Here is a 13,071-nt window from a genome sequence, read left to right as displayed (position 1 = left end):
CGGGCTACACGTCTAACGTTGTGATGACGCCTATTTTAAATCAAAGTGCATCTGATAAACCGAGCCTCGTTACATTAATTCCACCGGGCTTTACCGGTCTGCCAGCACGTTAAGCGCGTATCTTGTTTCAGGGGACATTGTCTCTCTCAGCGCCTCTATGTAGTTCAGTTAGGTCACATTACAATCACGCTTTGTTCGGCCTACACCTTCACCTCGTGTGTATCCATACGCAAACGCTTCAAATACAACTGCCATGGTGATTTATGAAGTTTGGGGTCGCCATAAATTACATTACGGAAGCCCCACAGCCGCAACAATTCTATTATTCTGCCGTCCAATTTCGTCGTTTGTCAGACCTATGCAACAAATGACGTTGGCATTCATCAGCCAATCAAAGTCGCCCCAAGTCGCATGACAGGACGACAAACCAATCGCGTCGTTTTGACTATTTACGTATACATATCAACAAAATTAAGTAAAGTCTTCGTTGTTTGAAAATCCTGTGTGCGGTAACTAAACAAGGGCTCGACCATCTTTATGTAAATACACAGCAAAGCTTACGCTCGTTTTCTACGCCCGCCCATCACGTACAACTCCCAGGAATAGTTTTATTGAGCGGCTGCTGATAAGAGGTCATTTCGTTGTGTCGGTCATTTTTTCAGGATCTGTAAAGTGTGGGAAAAGGCTGCTTTCGGCAGCGGGAACAGAAGTAGGAGGGACCAGTAATAAGTAGATGCAGCCCAGGAGCACTGGTCAGTTTCCCTGTCCAACACGGTCCAACCCCTTACCAGATGCTACCAGAGCGACACCTCATATTCCATTCATCTGACATACCGGTAGGTGGGGCTGACCCAGTGGGCTAACCCTGCCACTGGTGTCCCTGGAACTGGGCCCCAGAGACCCCGTGTAGCTAACGCCTGCTAGTAACTATGAAAGCTCCTTCCACGTTAAATAGACAGATGAGCATGACCCTCAAATAAAAAGCATTAATTCCACTAACGATTTAAAATGAATTCCATGGCATTTGAATTTAATAACGAGCGATTCCCGGAACTTTGATGGTACAAATCCTCTGTCGGGTGTCAAATTGTCCCCCGAATCCAGCCACTCTCTCTCGCTCTCCTCCTAGAACGCCACCAGTACACACACATCATATAATGCAACTGGAAATTCGCACCCCTCCTCAAAGCAGAGCCCGCCCCTGTGTGACGTAGTCGACGAGGAAAATAAATCGACGCTGTAACTGACCAAAGACTTGCATGTATTGCTCGCTCGTGGCGTGACTGACACATTGCTGGCGAATCATTGTCGAGAGGCGGGACATCGCAGTAAGGGCCGCCCAAGGAGAGAGCCCCTGCACTGTCGTCAGGGAAACCCCGTGGCGTGGTTGTGTGTCAGTTTCGCTGGGACCCGCGGTCGATGCCGGTGAGGAGGGGGATGGGCGCCTCTGCGAATGTAAGGACCCGAGACAGAATCAGAGCCCTGTATCACATACAGCAGCATATACCCCATTATAAATAGCGACTGTATATACAATACATTAAAATACATGGATTTATCCACCGGGGATCTATAACAGACACTCAATGGATGCAGTGCACCTGAACAGGACAGGGAATTTAACTTTCCGCCTATGCTTGGGAGACATTGAGAAGTTTGTTTCCTACCCCTGGAGAGGGAGCTACTTTTAGGGGCAAAGGATACAGGAGACTCCGAGGCCGACCCACAGGCCTACTGGTCTGGTTGGATTTGATGTTGGGATACTCTAAGGACCCACTGTACATGCATTTGCCTCGTTTGTTCAAGTTTGGAATGCCTCTTTAGGTGAGTACTTTTATGTTATGTTAATATCACCCTCTATAATGGAGGCAGTAACTGTTAACATAAGTATAACACACGTACTGGTCTTGTTTTCAGTAAACCAAACATAGCCATGAAGCTAACGCTACCCAACATGGCTAACTACTTAGCGTCGACTTAAGTTTATTAGAACATTAGTTGGTTGTCCTCAATATCTTTCCACTTTAAAGTGGCTTGCTTGGCTGGCTAACACGGTCCCCATGTTGATGGTTTGCCTTGCAGGGCTGCTCTTAGCTGTGTTTGGACTGATCTTCCATGACTTTTTGATCAGCTCCTCGTGTTGTTTTTGATAGCTACCTTGTTAGTCTGGGAATACACCACATAACTATTTTTTATAGAAGCCAGCATTGTAACGTCACTTTAAGCAACCGTGTCCCCAAAGCTGTTAACACCATTCTGCAAGTTTTCAGGAGTTTGACTCGTGTAACGTTTAGTCCATTAGGGTTGCCTTCCGTTCAGTTCCCCCCCTCAGTTTTCCTTCAGGAATAAACCCACACTTGGGTATTGTTATATTATTAATTATAGATATTGTGTTTTGCCCAAAGCCTATAAAGCTATTACATTGGTGTCGTTTTGAAGTATTAATAAATAAATATTGTGTTTGTTGAGCAAGTTTCTATAATGTAGTTCCGCAGATGTTTACCCTTCCCCAACGTTGCCCTAAAAGCAGCACATTGTAGGTAGTTAATTCACGTTTGTTGCACAGTTGTTATGAGGTTGAGAGTAGAAGGTTAGACCTGCATCCCATCTCATGGCCAAGGAAGTTCTGAATCACACCGCATACGGTAATATGCAAACTTGTTTTGTTCGAGCCGAAACATTTCTCTGGCAGCGTTATTTTGACAGCAACGTGTACAATATTGTTCCGGGACCACGAAACTGTCGAATTTTTTAAAAGTTATCCACGACACAACTTGCAATTTGATCATTATTTGCGACTCATGTTAGCTAAGCAACCAGCTGCTGTGCTGGTTCACGTTAGCAGACGAGCCATAGGCAACAAATGCTATATTAGCCCTTAAGCTAACTTTTTGGATGTTTTCCAACTGATTGTGTCCCAATTTTGAACCAGTGCCTTAGCACACATTCCGTGGACCTTTCGCTACGTGTACATCCGAAGACGTATCTGTCAGCTGAGCTCATTATTGCAGTGGCTTTCTGGATTAATACGTTTAGTTTTATGAAAACATGGTGTCTGCATCACGGTGGTGTTTGGCTACACAATGTTAATGCATTTGTCTTTGGCAACATTCCTAACTTCGTTCAGGCGTGTAAATCAAGCTGAAAGCTCGGTTGTGTTTTCTGTATTTGTGCGTGTTATTGTTTCCTTGTTTCCCTCTGTGTGTTACTGTGTACGTGTGTATGTGCTGTGTGCGTGTGGTACCTAGCAATCAGAAAACCAGATCTGTTGGGTAGTGACTTGCTCTTCTGTACACCTCCCCCACCTACCAACCCCCAGCCTAGGCGGCGGTTTAGAGAAATGAGTGGTATTTTAGAGGGGAGCTCTTGTTTCCTTTTTTAGCCTCCATTTTTATTTCAACGTGCGAATAGCATTGTCGAGTCGGAATGCAGCAGTCACAAGTTTCGACCAAGTTTCGACTCGAAGCTGTTAATTTTTTTGAATACCGTTGCGTGACTCGATCATTGTGATGTTGATTGTGAGAGAGTTCATGTTTAGGAATCATGACCTGCTTCCAAGATAAAGCCATGCCTTGTCTTGTCCACAGCATTTGATAATCATTTTAGGTGCAACAAAACACAACTGTGAGCTACCATAGGTGACAAGTGATTCTGGGAAATGGTTGTAGAGATTAAATAGCGCCGTTCCCTGCGTGTGGTGTGTTTTTTCCGCTTTGGCGAGGGTTTTATATTTATTAGGACCCCGCGTTCTCCGAGCACTAATGGCTGCCCTAACCGTCGCCTGAGTAGCTGTGCTCCATTCAGCTGCACCACGTAGCCTCGTATTGTGCTGCGCCCTGAGTCCGGAGCAGTGGACACAGCAAGCAAGCAAGCGCGCGCACACACACACACACACACACACACACACACACACACACAGAGAGAGAGACGTTATTTTTGCTCTATCGGACATGGTTAGGTCAATAAATGTGTCACCGGATGTGTGACTACCTCCCTGCAGGGATATTTGGGTCTGAGCTGTCGTAACTTCTGCTGGTCATACTTTTAGACATTAGAATTTCTGCTCTGGCAAAAATCTTTTCTAAGATATGATTGATTAGTATCGCAAAATCAGGTGTCATGTGAGTCCGTCATAGTCACGGTCATTTGGTGCTCATAAAAGTACTGCACTCGCAAACCAAGTAGGCTACATTCCATTCACGCCTGATTTTAAAAATCCACTTAATAAACTGTTTTGAGTTTTAAAAATTAATTTGTGGCCTCGGGCAGCCATGTGTTTTTCTGAGCCGTCGTCGACCTTGCTTCATGAGTACAAAGATTACACCTGTGCCCTGCTGGGGCCCGTTCAGCCAGCATCAAGTATTTGGATTGATCCCGGTGCCTGTTGGAAGCCAGATTGCAGCACACTGAGCCTTGTTTTCATTGGTTGCGACTCACATTCCCTGAATATGTCTCACATCTTTTAATAGACTGTGTGGGCTGCAACTTGCAAACCTGGCCTCTCAGAACCATTGGAAACATGAGCCCCTCCAGCACTTCCCCCTGACCCTGGTGTGCCTTCTTAACTCAACCTGCCACCCTGGGAAAGCTAAGAATGAACTGCTGCATGTTGCCACTCTGCCTTGAACTGACCCGCCATGTTGGTTTTCCAGGCCTCCTCAAGCAGCTTCACATTATGTGAGATTCATGTGTTTGAGGTGTTGAGTTACAACAATTAATGAAAGAGGACTGCCTTGAGCGGTAGCTGTGTGTGTGTGTGTGTGTGTGTGTGTGTGTGTGTGTGTGTGTGTGTGTGTGTGTGTGTGTGTGTGTGTGTGTGTGTGTGTGTGTGTGTGTGTGTGTGTGTGTGTGTGTGTGTGTGTGTGTGTGTGTGTGTGTGTGTGTGTGTGTGTGTGTGTGTGTGTGTGTGTGTGTGTGTGTGTGTGTGTGTGTGTGTGTGTGTGAAAATCCATCTGCAGGATAGACCCACTACGGGCCCCTGAAACGTTGGGGATCTGAGGTGCACGCATGCAAGGTTAGCCTGGCCCAGGTTTTCTTGTTTACTGGGGTCTCATTCACAGTGGTCACAAAACAAGAAATGTTAGTGTGTGTGTGTGTTACAAGATGGTAGTGAAGAAGGATATTGGCCCACTTCCAAAAGAAGAAGACAGGATTCTGTCTCGTTGCAGACGGTTGGAGAAGAGGGAGCAAGGGAGTGTTGCTGTGAGGAATAGGAATTGGGGGGTTGGGGGGAAAAGGCTGTTCTTTTAGCTTTCCATTTGCATGCTGATGCCACTCTATCATTACATGGAGGGCAGGTGTAGCTATTGATATGTTAATAAGGATTGTGTGTGTAGTGCCTGTGTGACTAAGTCAACCAAGCCAGTGTTTTGCATCTGCAGAAATATTAAATTCTCATAAGCAAGAAGCAATTGTGTGCATTTTGTCTCTGCTTTTTATTAGCATGTAGCCACTGAAGACAAGCCTTGAGTGTTGTATACAAATAATAAGCCATTAAGTCGCACCTACATATATAATTAAAAAAATTTTAGCATATGAAATTTAAAAATGTTTTTAAGATTCATTTCATGTAGATAATTTTTCTGATTTCTTCAGTGTGAGAGACTGCTGTGAGATACTTCCTGCCTTTCCTTTTAATTTCGGGGACAGATATAGCTGCGATCCATCTACCTTCCCGTCTCTGTGTCTGCCTCTCTGCAGCTGCTGTGTTGTGTGGCTTGCCGTCTTGCACAACGGGGTTAAAAACAAGTCGCTCACTCTGACGCCTGCCTCACCGGCGCATTCCTATTGGTGCAAAGGCTCTGGAGCTAATCCAATGGGGCGCAGCATTTCCTCTGTGTTGGGGGAGCGGTGTTGCAGAGGGCTGCGCTGGTTAATTCTGTTTCGTGCCGAGAAGCAGTGCTTCTTGGGAGAATAATGGAGGAGAAGGCTGGGGGGAAAAAAACAAGGCCGAAAGGGGGGTGAGGCAGGCAATCTACGTAATCATACCCCCCTCTCTTGTTCTTGTTTTGTTGCACGCTTATGTTTTGTCCTTCATTTCCTTTTCTTTCTCTCACTGTCAGGCTGCCGGTCTCGCTTTCTTGTCATACTTGGCTGAGCTTACAACAGGAAAAAAAAAGCTCACCAATATTCAGAGTTGTCTGTCCACCTTTTAAAAATGCAGGCAGACATTTTAGGCTTCACTGCATTAACCCTCCCCTCTCTTTCCTCTACCACCCTTTCCTCTTTCTTTCACGAAGCCTAACTAAGCAGACCAAATAATGATTAAAATACCAAACACTTTGTGTGAGGTGATCCCAAGATAGCAAAATGTACAAGCGCGTTTCCATGTGTGTTTACTCAGAAGGTGTTGTTAGCCAGAGAGAGAGAGAGAGAGGGGGAGAGAGGGAGAGAGAGAGAGAGAGAGAGAGAGGGGGAGAGCAAATAAGAAGCAGGGCAGAAGAAAAACAACCAAGAGAGCGTTTGCACCAAAGTCAAGCCACTCGACACCAACCCGCTCACAGCTGCCCTGTTTTGTAATGCACAGCAGCAGTGCTAAAAACAAAAGAGGAAACAAATGTCTGGTGCCAGGTTTTTCCAGTTCACAGGGGCCTTGTTCTGTCACCTTGAGCAAATGGTTCCCACACACACACACACTTTTTCTCAAGGCATTTTCTTTAGCTCTGTTGTGTTCATTTCCAAGGTGAAACAGTCAGTCATAGTGTGACAATTAAACCCCTACAGCAGTTCAAAATGGCAGCCAATCCTCTGTGATTTTACTAAGTGTGACACCTTGCAACCTTGCATTGGCTCGTCTCACATATGTGTGGTGCTGCGACTCTTGTGGCGAGGTGGGGCCAGGGCAAGCCCTCATGTCGCTCCGATTAAGACTGTCGGCCAAAAGAGGAAATGGAAATGTCATGTAAATGTGTTTGTCATGCTGTGAGATCACGTGTGAGAGTCAGAGGGTGTCTCTGGTTTATGTTATGCCAGAGCAAGAGCTTATCTAATAGCGAGATGACAGTTGAGGACTTCATGCCTCTGCTATAATACTACCTGAAAATATCCCTCCCCACATTTGGGAACAGGCTTTTAGGGACTATTGCTATAGTGAAGATTGAAGGCTGATTTATACGCACTTTTGCAATTTCCCCCTTCCCAATACTGATTCTGACACCTGAGCACTGATCTGATACCAGTTAGTTTAAAAACAAAAAGAGTTAAACAGCTCATAATACATCTAATATCTATTTTCTATTGCTGTGAAAACATATCATTCAAACAACTGGATGCGTGAGTTTGTATCTACAGGTTTGTAGTACTAGTTTTCACATTTGCAGGACTGATCTGGCAGGATGAACCAATTGATAGCGTTGTGGTTCCTGTGTTGCTCAAATGAGCTGATAAATATTAAGATAACTTGGTATCGCATTGCATTGATACCTGATCCAGCGTTTGAGAATATATCTGAGACATTACTTATACTAGTATTGGAACAACTCTATTGAATTTAATAATAATAATAATATAATTTCATTTGGGGTAAGGTCTGTAGTTTATTTTCCTTTCAGGTTTGCTGCTGTCATGGTTAAGTATTTATCATGATGGTTAATTTATTCCACAGTAGCAGCCGCCTTTCAGCTCGACTTCAGAGGCGAGAAGGGAAACTGAGGTAGAGGAGCAGGCAGCAGTATTTTTGCTCGTCTCTTCTCTTTGCCTCCCCTAGGTTACTGAGGCTCAAACAGACAGAGGTTGGCTTGTTTGGCCTGAAACAGATGATTGATTTTGTGTCATGCCGGCCCTGCTGTCGACTGCTCTCTCTCCCCCCACATAGCACCTACTTGGCCTTTGTTCTCCATTGTGTGTCCCTCATCCCCGGTCTGGTCCTGGTCCATTCAGGCAGCTGGACATTGTGTTAATGGAGGGCCATACTGCACTCTCAGGACACTCGGCATGACAACAACCTCATTGCTGCTTCAGTGACGACGATAGCCTTGAAATATAGTATGTTTCTTACTGTGGTGCCAGATGTTTGCATCATTTCTTCATGTCATTACTTTACGCCCACATCTCCAGGCTGTTCAGACTGAGCTTTGTTGATGCAGTTGCATGAACAGTTTGCTGCTGTAATTGTGGCCGAGGCCTGATTGTGTTGCTGTAGTGAGAAACTGGTTGTCCCATTGCCTGTCATTTATTAAGCCTGGTTTGGATAGACAGCTCGGATATGCTGGTGATTGAAACACTGCTTAAAGTGCACAGTGTTTTTGGCTGTGAGTGCCTCTCGTTATTTTTTTGTGCTTGGTGGTGATCAAACTGTTGTCACCACGACAATGGAAGCTATTGTGAATCATAAGATTGTACAAAATAACACAGTAATTAAGGGTCAGTTATTGCGGTTGTACACCACAGGGTTGCAGGACAAATTGCAGTTTGCTGGGTGAGTGGGCGATATGGCAAAAATATAACAATTTTTTTTAAAGCAGGATCACCATCCCCAATCCTTATACCTTTCTTTTTCATGTTGGTTTTCAAGACTAATTTGCAAGTTATTGAACAATACAACCAAACCCTGGAAATTATTTTTTTTATTTATTTTTTGCTCAACCATACAGAATGTATTTTAAAAGAAATATATATAATTTTATAAGCTGGTTGGCTTTTTTTAAATGTATTATTATTTCCTCCTCCTAAAACGGTGACGAAGAGCAACCACGAGCAAATGTCAGAAGAGTTTTCAAACCAAATTACTAGTGATGTACCTACTGCATGCCAAGCTAATCCGAGCCTCCTAAGTTCCCAGGTGACCGTTCACCCGGCTCCATAAGCGGAGAGCCGAAATAGTGGCAACGCCTTGGGGTGTTTGATCTATCATCCTCACTTGTCCATGACTGAAGTAGAGAGATGGTTTTGGGATATTTTTTATAAAGCAGCAGCGCTGAATATCCTAAGATGCTAACATTAAAAATTCAACATCAGGCAAACATTGTCCATCGACTGTGACTGTGTTTGAGCAACAAGGGTCAACATTGCAAATAACCTGCCTCCTCTCAACTCACTGCAGTCCTGCGCTCTATGGAGTGGAACACGCTGATCTGGGATCTCATGTCAGAACCAGGTTTCAGCAAGATGTGACCACAACAGTATCTGATCTGTTGCTGGGCCAGCCCAAGTCCGATTTGATCCATTCCTCTTTCCTACAACCCTACATCAGCCACGTGCACGCTTGGTAGTGGAACGACTCTAGGTCTAAGCTGGTCTAGCTGTTCTCCCGGCTCTCTCCAGGTTTTATTACCCTTGTTGGCGCCAGGTCTTGCTGAGTGGTCAGAAGATGCTGTGGGAATCATCTGCTGCACTCAATCCAGTCCCCACTCTTCCTTCTCTGATTGCTATGTATATTGATAAATCTGGATTAATGATTAATCAATGTCAAGTAATTAATACGTAAATGAATAGAGTGCTGTTCCGTACTGCAGAATGTCGGCCACCCGCGGCGAACCTGAGACCGGATCAAACGTCCGGTTTACGACACCAGCTTGGACGGTATCTTACGGGAGGGGAGACAGTAACGGCACAGCAACTTTCTGTACGGAAAAATGTCATTTTTGACGCTCAAGTCTGCCCAATTACTTTTCCTCACAAACATTCACAGAAGAAGAGACTGGGGTCAGAGCCAATCAGAGACCTCGGCCCGCCCCTACTCGACCTCTAATTGGCTCAGACCGTGGTGATTCATCTCTGTATGCTGTGGTTAAAAAAACATTACGGTACACACATAAACAGACCAGCTGAATGTTGGAGCGCCGGTGCGACCAAGGAACATATTTAGCCGCACTTCACTGATTTTGGTCGCATGTGCCCCCTAAACTCTGGAGTCCTGGCTTCCTCAGAAACGGTCCTTGTGGACCAATGATCCCTGCTGAGCAGCCGCATAACGCTGAGCTAGGAATTTAACGAAGCTTCCAGGCAGAGTTTTTGCCTTAAGCATTTTTCGTAATCGAGTTACTCGAGTAACTCAAGTAATCGTTTCAGCCCTAGTTTAAATACAGTATATTGATTATTATTAATATATATCAATATTATATTATTATTAATAATTACCAGGAGAAATGTTGAATTTGAGTTGTTTGCCGAAGCGTAGCAGATGTAGATTGGGACAGACGACATGTTGCGTACTCATAGGGTGGAAACAGCTATGGTGCTAATAATAAGTTATATTCCCGGTCTTAGTCGGGATTGTTTTCCTGCACAGTTTACACACAATGGTGTTCTGATATTGTTCATTGTTGCAACTACAGTTGTACACATGCACCTGTTAAATGATCGGATTTTTTCAACCTAACCCACACTCTATCATCAAGGGATATGACAGGCTGTTTATGAGCCGGGTAGGGAGTAGACATGGTTCATCATCCTGGCCAAAATAATGGAGAATCCAGATATTACCTCCATCAAAGGAAGAATGTCGCTACAAAATACTGGAATCACTTTACATTTGAAGAAACAGACATTTTTATTGAATCACAGATAGGACACATCTATTTATTTATTCATTAGTAAAGATCACATTTGGTGAAAAACAAACTGTCTGTTCTTACTTATATGATCCTTCCTGTATTTTTAAAACAGATTGATTTTCAAGTCACTTGCGAGACGTGATGGAGTTGTGATAAATACCGGTACTAAAGTTCACCTTTTCATATCGTCGCACTACAATCTTGTCATCCAGTTGTATGTTTTTATTTGGGACAAATGAAGCAGGCTGATAGCGAGTGGCTAAATGTTAATTATATGATCCATGTTTGAGTCTCTGGTATCATATCCTTGTGTGTGTGGGTTTCCCTATTTGTGATATTGTAAATGTGTTTGGGTGAGTGTGAAATAAGATCTACGATGAGCCTTACTTTCTTCCTGGCCACATATCCCGTTTGTCTTATAGGCAGGCTCTATTGATTTGCTTGTTTTTCATCTTCAATTTCCTCCTGCTGTAGCTCAGAGTGCAGCTCGACCTGCGCAGTGCCGAGGAATGGCAGATATATTCATATCCTTCCTACAGCAAGCATGTGTGCGGGGGCAGACTGAGGGGGCTGGTGTAATCTCACTGGACTGGATGTGTTGTGGAGGTTTTGCAAGGCACAGGTGGACACTGTGTGAGTATGGACATGCTGTTCAAACCCAAGTTGTACATGGATGGTTATTATGGTGGATGGTTACTAGCATTAGAAGTGGAAACGACATTGTGCATAATCCGCTTTCCCGTGTTGGGCATTGATTGACACCATCCCAACCAACCAATCAAATACATGGCTGGTTTAAAACCTACATCGCACACATTTAGGTGGATCGCTTTTTATTAAACATAATATCTATATCTATTTAATGAAATAATTAGTCCTGTTCATATGTGTTTAATCTCTCTCTCTCTCTATATCTATATCTATATCTATATCTATATAGATATATATATATTCAATATTAACTCCCCACTCTCTCTCTCTCTCTCCCTCCCCATGGAGCTTCCGTTGCTTTTGTTGTGATTCCCAATCCAACAAACATTTAATATTTGGGCATATTCCCCGGGTAAGGAGGATCCTTAAGTGTGCGATTTCATGATTGCGTTTCCTCAGGGTCTGCCTGTCTTGTATTCTGGACAAAGAGCTGCTGGTGTTGCATTATATATTCAAGAGAAAACAATTGTGGGTAAAAATCCTCTTTATTAGGGGTCGACCAATGTGGCTTTTTCAGGGCCGATACCTATTATTATTCTCGGAGACCAATAACCGATATTTGCCTGCAGTTTATATTAAAAAAAAAAGTCTCAAAAGGTGTCCAAATTTAGAATGAAAGAAACTCTTACGTTTAATTCATAGAACCTTTCAACATGACTTGATTTCTCTCACATTAAACATCCTTTTAATAAAACTTGTTGGGAGGTTACCATTCAGGTGGAGAGAGGTACTACAACAGGGAGAGAGGCTTCGAAAATCACAAAAAATGATAGATTGAGATGAAGTTCTGTAAGAATTTGATGAGAGAAAGCTGCTATAATGATGAAGACACCACATAAACTGTAGAAAGCTCTGTGTTGTGTTTGTGAAGAGAATGTCACGCTCATCGTTGGGCTGCTTTTACTTTCTGTTCAATCACGTTACTGAGAAACACAGTAAAATAATATTTGAACACATGCTTTTTAGTGGATTATGGGTTTGCTGGATTACAGGCGATGCTTGGCCAGATTCAGAAAAGATGGCGAGTCTAATTTTATCTGAACATTTCGTAACAGGTCTTAATTAGAGCTGTGTTGTCTGTTCCTTGTTTTATAATGGAATTTTGCTGATACAGACACCAGCTCAGAGCTGGACTGTGCAGCTGGCGAGCGGTTGGTGTCCTGCTTTAATTATCTTTTCAACTTAATTTGTTGACTCCTTCCTTCTAGTGAGAGCTAGCTTAATCCGTGTAGTTTGTTTTGACTGCTGCAAAGTTAAAACCGTCCTCTTGTGGATCCATTCAGTCCTCTAGCAGAGCACTGCTCCACACATCAATGCTCCACTGTTGCACATCCACGTAACTCATCGTAATGACATACTTAAATCATCGGTACAAATAAAATGGGGTATCGTTCTTAACGTCAGGGTTTGATGATACTTTTCTGGTATCGGTATACCGTGCAACACTTAAATGTCCTGTGTCGATTAATTGGCCAAAGCATTCCTTGGCCAACATCACCATTGCAGCAGTTTATAAAGCCCCTTTTGTGCTGCCTATTCGTTGCGAGAGTATCATTCCTTTTTTCCACACTGTCGTCTTTGTAGCCCTATGATTTCCGTGATACGGAAAACGCGGACGGACTTGCCGAATTTGACAATGAAAATGAAATCAATTGTTAAACGCAGAATTTTGTGAAATTTGTCAATCTGAATACAACTCATAAAAATGACGGTGCTATTGTGTTATACGTCATGGCCTCTCTGATTCCACAAGGCCGGGATGCTTTGTTACGCGGTGTTACGCCGCAAAGTAAAGTTCCTTATAAACGGTGCATTCGCGGCATATTTTGTCTCTCCTTTCCGTGATTACGGCAGAATGCCCAGAAAG

At 43.7% G+C, this 13,071-nt stretch overlaps 1 protein-coding gene across 5 annotated transcripts in view; it reads left to right on the top strand.

Annotated features, from left to right (window-relative positions):
- Nucleotides 1-1,398: 1,398 nt before the first annotated feature.
- Nucleotides 1,399-13,071, top strand: part of setd5 (SET domain containing 5) — a 39,664-nt gene continuing 27,991 nt past the window's right edge. For 3 of the 5 annotated variants that reach the window (XM_084021068.1, XM_084021066.1, XM_084021063.1), the window contains exon 1: nucleotides 1,400-1,824. The gene's annotated coding sequence lies outside the window, so the exon portion shown is untranslated. Of the gene's footprint in view, nucleotides 1,825-13,071 lie in introns of all 5 variants that reach the window. The other 2 variants (XM_084021064.1, XM_084021065.1) reach the window with 1 other exon arrangement.

The sequence above is a fragment of the Eutrigla gurnardus genome, assembly GCF_963514095.1.
Source record: "Eutrigla gurnardus genome assembly, chromosome: 2".
In the NCBI taxonomy this organism is placed as follows: Eukaryota; Metazoa; Chordata; class Actinopteri; order Perciformes; family Triglidae; genus Eutrigla; species Eutrigla gurnardus.
This window is presented reverse-complemented; position numbering and strand designations above follow the sequence as displayed.